General features: G+C 41.0%; 1 protein-coding gene across 4 annotated transcripts in view; it reads right to left on the minus strand.

Moving 5' to 3' along the window:
• Positions 1-12904, minus strand: part of HIVEP2 (HIVEP zinc finger 2) — a 139108-nt gene that overhangs the window by 96332 nt on the left and 29872 nt on the right. For all 4 annotated transcript variants that reach the window (XM_027751442.2, XM_039387373.1, XM_039387376.1 and 1 more), the window contains exon 2: positions 8482-8587. The gene's annotated coding sequence lies outside the window, so the exon portion shown is untranslated. The remainder of the gene's footprint in view (positions 1-8481; positions 8588-12904) is intronic.

A 12904-nucleotide genomic window follows, 5' to 3' on the forward strand; every position in this document is an offset into this window, starting at 1 on the left:
GGAAAAAGGGCCATGGAAAACACATACTGGTACCACTGCCCACAGAACAACCTGTTTCAGAGAAAGGATGTTTCTCACGTTGGTGGTTCTGGAAAAAAGATTAAAAATTTAATGCAAATACAGCCCAAGTGATCAGAAAAGAGGAAGCAGAAATGGCAGAAATGATTTGGAGGTTTGGAGACAGGGTTTAAAATCTCTTAATTTCTGATCTTTTTCTTCTCTTTCATGCTTAAGTAACCATTTTCAAATGGCACAGCTAGCAATGCCCATGACTTGTTCCGCAGCAATCTTCTTCAGCCTCCTATCATGATGAAAGTCCCCACCATCTGAGAAAACATCTCCTGGGAAGTGATGGCACTAAGTGGGCCAAGCCATGCCTCCTTCAGAGAAGCAGCAAAGCTGTTGAGGGAGCAGCACTTTTAGGAGTGAAGTTTAGGAGAGTGGGAAGAAGACAGCTTCACACAGCCTTAGCTGCTTTTCCCAGCAGAGCAGAGACTGAGAAGGAAAAACACCACAGGCCTCTCATCTTCTCTGGCTTGCCACAAAAGAGGGGTGTATTTTTCAGCAGGATCCTGTGAGTCTGACACCGAACTTAGCTCAAGTGACATGAAATGTTAATGTTTAGGAACAAGGTAGGTGGAGAGGAGGAGGAAAGAAGACATTCATTATTTGATGTAGAATTCATTCAAAAGCTTCTTTTCACAGCCAGAACAAAAATTTCCATTCAGCTCTTTATTTCTGGTAGCCTAGATAGCTTGAATAACTGGAAGAGGGATGTAGAGGGAGTCCTTATCTCTGCCTGCGTGGCAAGAGCCCTTCCTCAGATACCTTCAGAGAGAAGTGGTCATATTTTTATAACTGTCAGTCTTCAAATGTAGAATGGGCAGTTGTCCTTGGGGATATTCATACTGGCTTTAGACTTCCAGCCATGGTGCACAGAAGAGATCTGCCTCCAACACCCATTCCACACATTCTGGTGCCTGCAGAAGCCTCCCAGTGTGGCCCTAGTGCTCCTCACAAGCCTCCAAAACCTCCACATCAAGAAGGTCTTGATGCCATAAACTTAGCAGCTACTATTTAAAATTGGCTGGACCAGGGTATGAAATTCATCCATGTATTTTATGTATTTTTTCTTCTTCATGTCAATCGGAATTCTCCTCCCCTTATGTCTTCTTCTATTTCATGTATTTTAATTTTCTTGCTCTATTTTTTTTTGGTTTGGCTTGGTTTTGTCTACATTACATCTGAAAAACAACTTTTCCCTCATAGGCACCAAAGCAACATCTCTTTCCTGTGTTATGGTCTTCCCAGCCCCTGTTGTTTCTCTGATCGCCCTTCTGCCTTTGCTGTGTTTCCTCACTCTTCCCATCCTTCATTTCTCTCCTCCTTTTCTTCTTTCTTTGATGTTCCTCTTCATCCTTCCTGCCAAGCTGAATGAGGTGCTCCCCTGGGAAGGTGCTTACAAATAGCAGCTGGCCTGTTAGGAAGGTTATATCAGGTTGGGACACCTACACAGAAATCTTTCACCTCCCTTACTGTGTTGTTGGCTGGAGTGATTCCTTCTCTTCATTCAGGGTTGCATGCACAGTTCCTTTGTCAAAAGTCAGGAAAATGAAGGTACCACATAGTTTGGGTAGCATATGCTAGTATTAAATGAGCTACATCTGCTTTCTTGTTTTGGGGAGCTGTGCAGAAATCAGCAGCCACAACAACAAAAAAATTGGGAGAGTGTCAAGTGCAGCATTAACAAGAGACCTAAGCTTACCAGTGCTGCTCTCCCGAAGAAAAAGATGCTTTAAAAATGACACTTTCTTACTTTGCAGCTCTGCTGCCTTGAGGGTGAAATCCCCCCCTTTGTGGGATGCCAAGACAGCATCATTTCATCATTTCAATGCTATTTATTCCCTTAGAAAAGATTTACCCACATTGCACTGGTCTCCTTAAGAGGGACAAATTTCCTCCAAGTAGAATCTCAAAGACAAGGTTTCCCCTGCAATGGAGCCAAGCCTTTTTTTTAAGAAAAAATATATTCCTGCTGCAATTTAAAACAAACAAACAAACAACCCCCCCCCAAAGCAAACAAGCAAAAAAACCCACACCCAAAAAAACAAAGAAAGGAAGTAAAGAATACAGATTAAGAGAGACATGAATTTTATTTCTCCTCTCCTCTTGCACAGCAACTTCCAACTGCAGAGCTATATTCTTCCCCTAGTTAGACAGAGAAACCTTGCTGAAATCTATAGAGTAGATCTGGCTGCTTTGACTACTTTAGCAATGCAAAGCAGCTGTAAATCCAGTTCAACTTGCCATTTCTGTCAGCTTTACCATGCCACATTAGCGCTGTTGTTAGCCTCAGAAATACCAACATCTGGAGGCTCCCCTGCTGTCCAGTCTGACTTTTAACCTTGCATATCTGCAATTCATCCCCCCATCAGCACAGCTGGCAGGATCAGCCTGAGGTAGTTCTTTACCCTGAGCAAAATACATCTGTCACAATCCCCCATCCTACATTTCTGCAGTCAACCAAGCAGATCAAACAAAATTCATATAATGACCAGCTCTCAGTTACTCCCTGGCTGATTTCCCGGTTGTTCTGGAGGGTGACTCCTGACCCTGACTGGGAGCAGGTGCCTTTCTAGTGCAGGTCTGTGAATCCAAGTTGGCTGGCAAAACAAAATACACTGTTTCCTTGTACTTTTATATTTCTTTAGATGTCAGGAAACAGAGCTAAAAGTCTTGTTTCCTGCTCCTCAGCCAGAGGAGGTGAGGAAACTGGATGTAGATGTAGAGAAAGGCAGAAAGATCAAAAAGATCGAGGAAAATAATAATAATAATAATAATAAAAAAAACACCACCAAAGAAGCAAAAACCAACCAACCACTGCTTCACTTTGCTCTGTAAAGCAGTACATCTTGGAAACAACATGCCCCCCCCACCATTCCAAGTCTTTCTCTCCAGGGACATACAGCTGTCTCAGGAATTAATAGCATTTTCTTGCAACATTCAAGTGCTGCTGCACTTACAGTCTTATAAAAAAACCTTAACAGCCTCTTCATTTGCTTTTTGCCTGAGAAAACCTTATGTAAAAAAGAATCAGAGAGCACTGGGGGGGGGGAAGAGCGGCAGGTGTATTCATGTCAGTTTGATTTTCTAAGAACAAAGGCTTTATTTATACATAAATAAATAAACGGGAAATATTTTGGCATGTTTTATTTTCCCCCAGCTCACTCCCAACCCCTCACTCTGAACGCATTAATACATACACCTTCAGCACAGTCAGGCTCTTCGTGTTGCCATGGAACTGAAACCTTTGCAGTTTGGATGGTGATGTACGCCAGGAAGCATACTGTTCTTACACTTCCTATAACAGAAGCAAAATCACTGCATAGCATTAACTCCCTTAGTATTTAAGGCATTCAGTGTCTTTCTTGCCTGCTCGTCTTCACACAGTTTGCGTTTTCTATCTTACCACACGCAAAGGAAACACATTTGACACAGCTGTTCTCGTTTTCATGAAGTCAATAGCCCACATGCTGAGCACATTACAGAAGGTCCACAAGACTATGGTCTTCCTCTTTTTAATAAGAGGCTGTTTGCAGGCATGCAGCAGCTGAGACAAGGGCTGCAGAAAGCATATGGATATGAAATATATGTGGATACAGAAAAGTATTATATTTCAAGATAGCACTTAAGCAGATTTTTTGAAACCTCATAAACATATTTATTGCTAAAGCTCTTGACGCTCCTTCTGAATATTCTTTTCTACTCATTTGACTGGACAAATTACAGTATAAAGCCCCTGCAGCAGGTACCAAATCTTTCAACACCTTTTTTTCATAGCTTAGGCTGGTGGGCTATCAGTGCTGAGCACAGCTTTGGGCACTTCAGTTAGAGAAAAAAATAGTCAGTACAATTCTGTGTCATCCTAAAGATTTAGCCTGCAGTGATTATCTTCAGCAGATCTGAGCCTTTTGCCAAATCTTCTGAAAATGCCTGTACACAAATTGCAAATACATAGATTTTTATGTTCAAAGCAAAAACTGGGTACACAAATATCCAAGTTCATTATAAAAAGATTACCATAGTAAAAAATAAATAAATTAACAAATAGTCATCCATGTACATAAACACTGGATCTGTACCTGCAGAAACAGCTGGAAGCTAGTCCATGGTCTGAAGCCAACTTTTGTCCCAAGTTAAATATTTGCATAGTATTAAGTTTAAAATTAAAGCATTTACTGAAGAAACTTGCTGACTTGTATATATGAAAAAACAAGAGGGAATTTACTGTCCCTGCACACTGGGGCAGATTCTTGGGATGCTTTCTCCTTCCCATGAATTCCTGGACAGCAGAGGGACAGATAGACTACCGACCAGGGAATTCCCCTTTTGGTTTCCGGAGGATTTTGTGTGCAGGCTGGACAGAGAGGCAATAACCCAGGTAGTGATTTTATGAACGCGGCATTTGTTGCTTTAGTGCCTGCCCCACGACCACCTGGTAACACTCCTTCCTTTTAGCGTTGTCCCCAGCACAGAAAAGACCCATTCACCCAGTGCCTCCATCCTGTGCCACTCTTGGCCCCCAGTTCCTGGTGGCTGGGCCAGCATGCTGGCCACTGGCAAGCTCCAGCCACTCACTGCCCTGGGGATGTAGGCCGGGGGCTGCTCATAGAGGAGCTTTCTGAGACAGGAATGGCCTCTGGCACCCCCCTATTTGCCAGCATAAAACACAAAAGCACTGCTGTCTCTCTGTCTGTCTGTCTGGGCCAGAGCAAAGTGGCTGGTCCCCTGTTCCCAGGTATTAACGGGTGCACATGAGACTGTGTGAGTGCCTGTGCTTTCAGATTCCCTCTCCTGCCCTCCGCTGAGGGAAGAGCTGTGCTGGCAGCATAAGTTCCCTCCCCTGCTTTCATTGTCAGCAAGCGTCTGACAGTCACAAGTCCCCATTGCTGAGTCCAGTACCTCAGGTTTACAAAAGGCTCTCACCATCAGTTTTCTAGTTACAGGAAAATGTATATTGTGCTGTGATGAAAGGCCAGTGCAATGTCAAGGGCATTAAAAGGACTCCAGGGACTGATTAGAGTCAAAAAGGAAAGGATTTATGATGGTTAATAAAGTTAAATCTGCCAGGGTCCTGCTTATTCTTTCCAACTGCAGGTAACCAGATCTTATAGAAAAAATTATTGAAGTGTTGCAAGTTTTTACCGTCTCCTTTGAAACAAAACCTTTGTTTTGCTGTGAAGCACCTGGCCAGGTGAGAGAGGAAGAGGAGACACATCACCTGCCCTGTGCCTTGGGTGAACAGCAAAGACCTTGGTACCAACCAAGAATGTCACCTGAACAGTCCCCAGTGGGTCCCTACCACACCTGCAACACCAGCCTCTGGTCGGCGACTGGGACAGGGATAGGACATTCACACACCATGGAGCACCAGACTGTGCCTCAGCAAGGGACATCGGCAGAGAGGGAAGAAAAGCTTCTCCCTCTGTCAGCACTGCACGTCAACATGGGAAAAGGACAGAGCAAAGAAGGAAGCTCTTTCCTCTCATTCCCAGTCCAGTGTCACATATGCACCTGCTGAAGAATGAAATCTAATTGGATATGATAGGACTGCTCTGAAATTTGATTTAAATGCCTTTTAATCTAACGTGCCCAGAAGTTAACATAATTTTACAAAACACTGGAACAGGTTGCCGAGAGCAGCTGTGGATGTCCCATCACTGGAAATGTTCAAGGCCAGGCTGGATGGTGCTTTGAGCAACCTGGTTGAGTGGAAAGTGTCCCTTCCCATGGCAGGGAGGTTGGAACTAGATGATCTCTAAAGGTCCCTTCTAACCCAAGCCATTCTATGATTCTAAGACATTAACGATGTTCCACATTGAAATAATAACACTGAGAGAAGGCAAAGCAAGGTGGAGGGCCAAATCTTCAAAAACCTATTGGGAATTTTGTATCCATATCTAAATTACATGCACTTTATTGGATCTCAAGTTTTCATTTTTCTACCGCTTAATAATCACAAATAGGTTATATATACCCTTTCCATTTTGTCATTCTTTCACTATATTACATCAAATTTAATTTCCTGTGGAAGTGTGTAATCTTTTCAGCTGTCACTGTCTCAGAAGCTTTTCTGTAATAAGCAGAGCCCTGTCCTCTGGCAGGTCGATCTTTTATGAGCTGTGCTCCTGCAGATTAGTTTCCTGAAATGTTTGCAATGCTATATGAGAAATGGCAAAAGAGGAAAACCAAAATAACACCCAAAAGGAAACACAAACATGAAAACCTTCACTTCCTTCTGACTGCTGTGTTCAGTGGTCAAAGGAAATTTCATTTTGATTTGGGTAGATGGCAAATCCTTGAAGGTTATTACCGTGTATCAGAAACTTCACAAGGTGCGAGACACAGCATCCCTTGCTCTACAGCTTATTAAGAGCACAGCTGCGAGATGGTCGCTTGTTCTTTGTGCCTAGGGAACATGGAGATCTGCAAGCAGTCACCATTCTGACAGCCACCTCTCCCCACCACCTGCTCTCAGCTCTCTGAGAGGTCCTCTCCACAGGCAAAAAGCTGCATTCCACCAGAAAAATGAAAATGTCAACCAAGATGCATTCATGCTTTTCATACCTGTGATGGCAGAAAAGCAGACCAGCTGGTCCGCTGGGTCCCTTCCAGACCTCTGCCCCTGCAGGACATGAAACTCATCCTCTTCAAACCAGTTTTCCTTTACCAATGCTCACACACACACCAAAACAACTTCTTTACAAAAACACATACCAAAAAATAATTCTGAATCTTTAAAAATTAATCAACTCAGAAGAAACATGAGCAAGATAGATTCTTAATCCTATATCCCTCCTGAAAAGGTGCTTAGATATGGATGACAGAGGAGATATCTGAACAAATATAAAAGGTCTGCAAAGGGTCACATTAATGATATTTGGCCAGCACAGACTACTGAGGGTGGATACAAAGGCATGCTAGAAACCCTGTTAGCATAAGCACATGCAAAGCTCTCTCACTTCAATGTTGCCTCTGGGAGCTTCTCTTCAAACTGTCCAGCCAGATTTGGAAACCTTTGCCATCCAGCACACAGGTTACCCAAGTTGTGAACTGCTCTCCCAAAGCACACTACATTGATCAGTGAAGCATGATCTTTCTCCTCCTGCTCCCTGTAAGACTTTTATCTTGTTTTCCCTCTCTCAGATCACAGCTGTAGGAGCAGATCATCCATATTTCTGACAAACATTGTCTTCAAAATTGCATCTAAAAATACAATGTGTTAAACGCAGATATATACTTTTGGAGCAAACAGTCGTGTCCCCTCATCACTTTTTAACTTTGGAAGTTAGACAAGTATTTCAATAATGAGCCCTCTTCTGGTTATTTTGTCTATCCATTTCCTTGTAATTCTGTTTTACGCTTGTATCTTTAATACTTAATCTCTAAGAAATGGCTAATCAGTAAAAAGAAATCCATGCAGAGAACATTACTTTAACAGTAGTCTCAGGTGTTACATGGAGTGCAATCCAACTCCCATCAGCATGAAAAAACTTTTTTTCCACCAGCTTCAGTGGGAGTTGCACTGGGGCCATAAATCAGATGAAGATGCTCCACACTAATGGCTATGTGGTGTGCTATGAACTGCTTTAGAACATAAAACAATGATGTACCCACTCTCATAATATCATTTTGCCATGGTTTAAAAGGACCTGAGTGTGTGTCAACAATTTCAAGCCAGAACAGTAGAAAAGAAAAACATGCCAGCGATCAGTGACTTTATATTTTTGGCCTTGTAGGCCATAAACCGAACAGCCTCACTTAACCAGATGTGGATCTCAGTCTCTATTTTCCTACACAGGGTGAAGAAAAAAGGCTCAATATATGGATTTAATTCCTATTGAAATCTTGGTCAAATATGGTGGGTGATGTAAAGATAAACATCAAGGGAATAACTGCCATCATCTGGCTGAGTTTGGTAAAACTGAGTTAATTTACACTTCTTTAGGGATTCACTGGTGTGTGAAATTAATCTAATTCAGACTGACCATAAACTGAAAATGGAATGAAGGAGGAAAGCAATTAAAGACCCTTCCTAAACGCAAAAATAGTACTGCTGTAAGCACAGCAAAACAGTTAAAGTATAGATCCATTCATGCTATTGTTACCACCCCCTTCTGCTTGAGGAAGAGAATAATCTTCTCTATATCTACATATCATCACTGTACCAGTATAACTTCATCCAAAGGAAACATCGGTAGAATGTTTCTACCAATATCTGTAAACAAATACATGTTGAAACAGTTCACTCTTTTGCGTGCAGACCAGGCCTAACAGATAAACATCTGCTGGAACAGCTCAGTGTAACTGATTGTACATGTGGCTTAACATTTACTTCAATGACTTTTAGCACCTTCATGTTATTGTTTCTGTGTTGTTCCAACAAGCGATGGTTAATGTAAGATGCAGACATTCACATACCGTATACTTATGAACAACTGGTTCCCAGAGATGTGGCAGTGATAACATTGTCATTGTACGATTCAGAGTAGCTCACTGTAGATCACATGTCAGAAGAAGGTCCCACCTGAAAAGATAACAAATCCAGATAGTAAGTTTATCATATTCAGGGGTTTACATCAAGCTCTGCTAATACATTTGGGCATTTTCAGATATTCCTCCTGTGCATTAACAGGGTCTGTGCTCTTTCCAGGCTCACAGAAGACATTTTGCCATTCACACTGGCAAGCAAAAGTGCCCTGATGTAACCAAACTACTTTGGCCCACTGCTCCAGACCAGATTTCAGGCATGCTATCAAAGCAGTGAAAACTAGTTTTCAATGATAAAGCAGAAGGTGTTACTGTCTGGTTGACAGATATAGAATTTCAGATTTCCCATTTGTCAAGTCCTTGGAAAGCATGTAATTCCTTTCACCAGTGCATTTGACAGTTTGGCTTTACCTTTCCTTTTTTTTTCCCTTTTTTTTTTTTTCCTTAACATTGAAAATCACTGGTTTGGAAGAAGAAGCAACACTGGAGCTCTCTTGTGAACTATTCCCTTGAAATCAAGGGGTCTTAAGAAAGCAATGACTACAATCACCTTATTTATAATCATTTGATAATTTCAAATCACTTGCTGAGTGAGTTTGGTTTTAAATATTTCGGTAGGTAACCAACATAGATATGGAAAATGAGTTTGTACTAGCAGCATTGTCTCCAGTGACAAGACACACTGCAGCAAACAAACGAACCTTCCAGTTTAAGAGCTGAAAAAGTTTTTTCTTAGTAAAACTATAGGCAAAATCACAACTGCTTGAAATAAATGTAGGTTCAGGCAACCTAAAACTCTACAGCATTACATACAGAAAACTTGTTTGGATTGTGCATCCCCATAAATAACTGTTTGAAATAAGAATTAAGAAACTCTTACTTGTTAATTGTATTGACTCATGCTGTGAAGCATGAGGATGTAGATGAAGTTGTAAAACACAGCTATTGATACAAAAGTTAGATTAGTTGGGTTCTCTTGATTTTGAAAATGTGAGTAATACGACTTACAGAATACTCAGAAATATACCGACACATGCAGGTACAGACACACCCACAGAGATAAGAAGTAATGTAAGAGATAAAGCTGGGGGCCTTATCTTTTTCAGTCAAGCCTCCCCAAACAGAAGCTGATCTTCCTGCTGCTCTACAAGCTGCACTTCATCCTATGATGGGGTTTTCAAGAGGAAAGTCTAGTAAATAACAAAGAATTTTCAAGAAATTACGGTTTCAGATTTTAGCCACAGTTTAAATTTTTTAAATTACTCTGATGCTTCTTTGACTCCTTGTACCTCCAAAGAGGCTTGGCTCTTGCCTTTATTATGCTTCACTGACCAGCCACAACACTCTGCTGTTCACTAGCACCATGTACATCTTCGTTTGCTGCCACCTAAGCAAGTCAGTGTCTCCTATACTCTGTATTTCATCTTCAGTAACAAGTGTAAAACCATGTAAGACTAAGTTACACAGCACATACTCCATAGTACAAAACAACAAAAAACTACCAGTGAAGGGTGCACTGCCCATAGGTATGATGCTAAAATGTAATATCTAATGTTTGCCTGCTCTGAAACAGTATAAATACAAGTAGACAAACACAATCAGAATAGAGTAGCACACATATGTTTCAGGATACCCATACTTAAATGCCAGACACTGAGGTGAGTTGCTGAGCAAAAGCATGGGACCTAGCAGTAGTGAGGAAAACAGTGGAGCAGTGACTGCCAGCAGTGCCCAGAGGCAGCTCTGGTTGGCAGAAGGCACAGGGCTCTGCCATACTCCATTGCCAGGATTTCATCTGCACTCCCTTTCATCGGGAAGAGCCCGGTCCCTCCCTGTCGGAATAGGCTGGCTGAGGATGAGGCACTGTCTCATTCATTCGCTTGCCTTCATCCTGTAACTGCAGCAGGAGTTCCTTCTCTTTCACTGACAGCCACCTCTGACTGCTCAAGGAACAGATGGTCACCGGGAAACTCATGGAGGTCTGACGTGTGTGAATCCAGTGTTGGTTGACATAGGGAAGATGGAGCAAATGGCAGGGCTCCACCACAGGATGGGCTGGGGACTGTGTCAGATAGATCTGTGCTATTGAACTGCGTAAATTCTGTTTCCTAATAACTGTGTTTTACCTACAAAAGCAATTTGTTTTCAACCCATTGAAGGCTTAGAAAGAAACTTCCTTCCCAGGGAAATCATTTGTAGTGTCCTCTCCACAGAAGGATAAACATGGCCAACTGTCTTCAACAGAAAAATCCAGTAAGATGTGCAACACATTCTTTTTCTCTTGCAGATTTATTTGGAGTGATTTAATTAATCTACTGCTAATGACTGCACCTAATCATTTACCTTGCAAACTACCAGAAGTTTTCAGTGAATGATTTATTTAAATATTTTTCCTTCTTTTTTTCTTACTGCCTGTTAACAGTACTATTGGAAAACAAATGCTGTCATGAATACTTTCATTTTGAAGTCCTAAATCACCCCATGAACTGAAAAGAATGACCACCAAGGAGCTACATAATGAACAGAAATATACAGCAACACATGGAACCAAGTGAAACACAGTCTTTCATCTCTAGTGAATCAGTTCAAACCTAATTCACATTGGTAGCTGCCACCAGCTACCATTGGCTTCTTGCTGTTCAGTGTCCTGCAGAAAATCAGTTTGTAATTCTCTATCTGATTCCATTTTTCTCAGATTGCTTCACTGAGTGTTTATCCTCTTCCTTGGTCAGGTCAAAGCCATGGTCTAAATTTTCAAGGTCACAAGTCATGCCCCATTTCAGAGCTTTACTGCCCCTCTGCTCACAGTTGAGATGGAGAGATCTCAGAGATCATATAGGAGAAAGCCAAAACTGGTCAAAACAAACCACTTCTGGTGGAGTAGGAAGCATTAAGGAGCAACTGATAAGAGCTGATATAATTACTCACGACCCTGACAAATTTCAAGATCTTTCTGGCAGAGACTTCCTAGTGCCTTATCTTTGGTGAGAAACAAACAATAAAGTCCCAAAAATACACTTAAAAATCACAAGTCCTAGGAGCACCTGTTTAAGGCAAAGTCATTCTAAGTGAAACAGAAGCATGGAAGCTGTTGTGAAATCTGAAAATGAAAATTATACGGGAGGTATTTAAGGATGTGGTTCTGGAAATTATGGAAATAATTAGTGTTAACAGGAGTACATTGGGGACCCAGCACTTAAAATCTTAGTGGGAGAAAGACTGGTAACTAAACATACAAATCAATATAGTCTCTACAGAAAGAGAGAATGGTAAGAAAATACACACAGTTCCTGTCCAAACCATTCATTTTCTATAGCTAGACAGTGGTAATCTCCAGCGCTATCAGTTAAGACCTTCATTTTCAAAAGCAATGTTTTAAGGAAATGCAGTATTACGCACAATAAGAAAAAATAATGGAAGCTGAAATGAAATTTTTGGTCCTAATAATTCCACATATGTGTATCACTTCTTAAAACTAAGTCTACAGGTCTTAAGATAATCCTAAAACTGCATTTATACATACTAAACTACAGATAAGTTACTCTCTCACCCTAAAGAACTCCTTTCTTACAAAAAAGTACAGCACTGAAGAAGCAAATATGCAATCTTTTGTATTATAAATATTTATATCAGTGCACACAGCATAGTCACACCAACAGAGCCACAGAGGCCTAACAAACAGGTATTTAGAAAGTACCTATAAAAGCACTGCTGTGCTCTAGGACTTCTTGGAGTTTTAGCAATTCTTTCTCCACTTTCAATATATACTATTTGCTTATTTGAAAAATGAACAAGGATTTATGAAATGGACAAGTAGCTAAACCAAATGCTTGGATCGATTATATACAAGCATTGAGTCATTTACTAAAATCAGGTCAGGAGGTATTATGCCTCAAAAACTCCCCAGATACATACAATAGAATATATCTGATTATGAATTTTATGAAAAACTCTAGCTTCTCATTTCAAAAAAATATACCCGTTAATAGCCATCAATAAATTGAAGTCCCAAGTATTGCTTTCCTGGCACCTGTTTTTCTGTTTTACAACTTCAGCATTATTTCAGTAAAGGTGAGAAGGCTGGTATTTAGTTCTCTCTCTGGCATCAGAAGCTACATTACAGACACAACTGCACTTGCATATTTTACTATGCAATACAAAAAATGGATGGAGGAATTAACTGCCTGTAAAATATATCAGTCTGACACCCATGCAGACTGAAGCCCTTCTCTCTGTACAGAACAAGCATGGTGCACAATGCTGATGCAAGTTTCTTCTCAAACCATGTCTCCCCATACACTCCAGATATACTCTGGAAGGAATATAAGCAACAGTTTCTCAATAACTGGTAACT

The sequence above is a fragment of the Pipra filicauda genome, unplaced genomic scaffold, assembly GCF_003945595.2.
Source record: "Pipra filicauda isolate LSUMZ 115617 unplaced genomic scaffold, ASM394559v2 scaffold55_size4083901_pilon, whole genome shotgun sequence".
In the NCBI taxonomy this organism is placed as follows: domain Eukaryota; kingdom Metazoa; phylum Chordata; class Aves; order Passeriformes; family Pipridae; genus Pipra; species Pipra filicauda.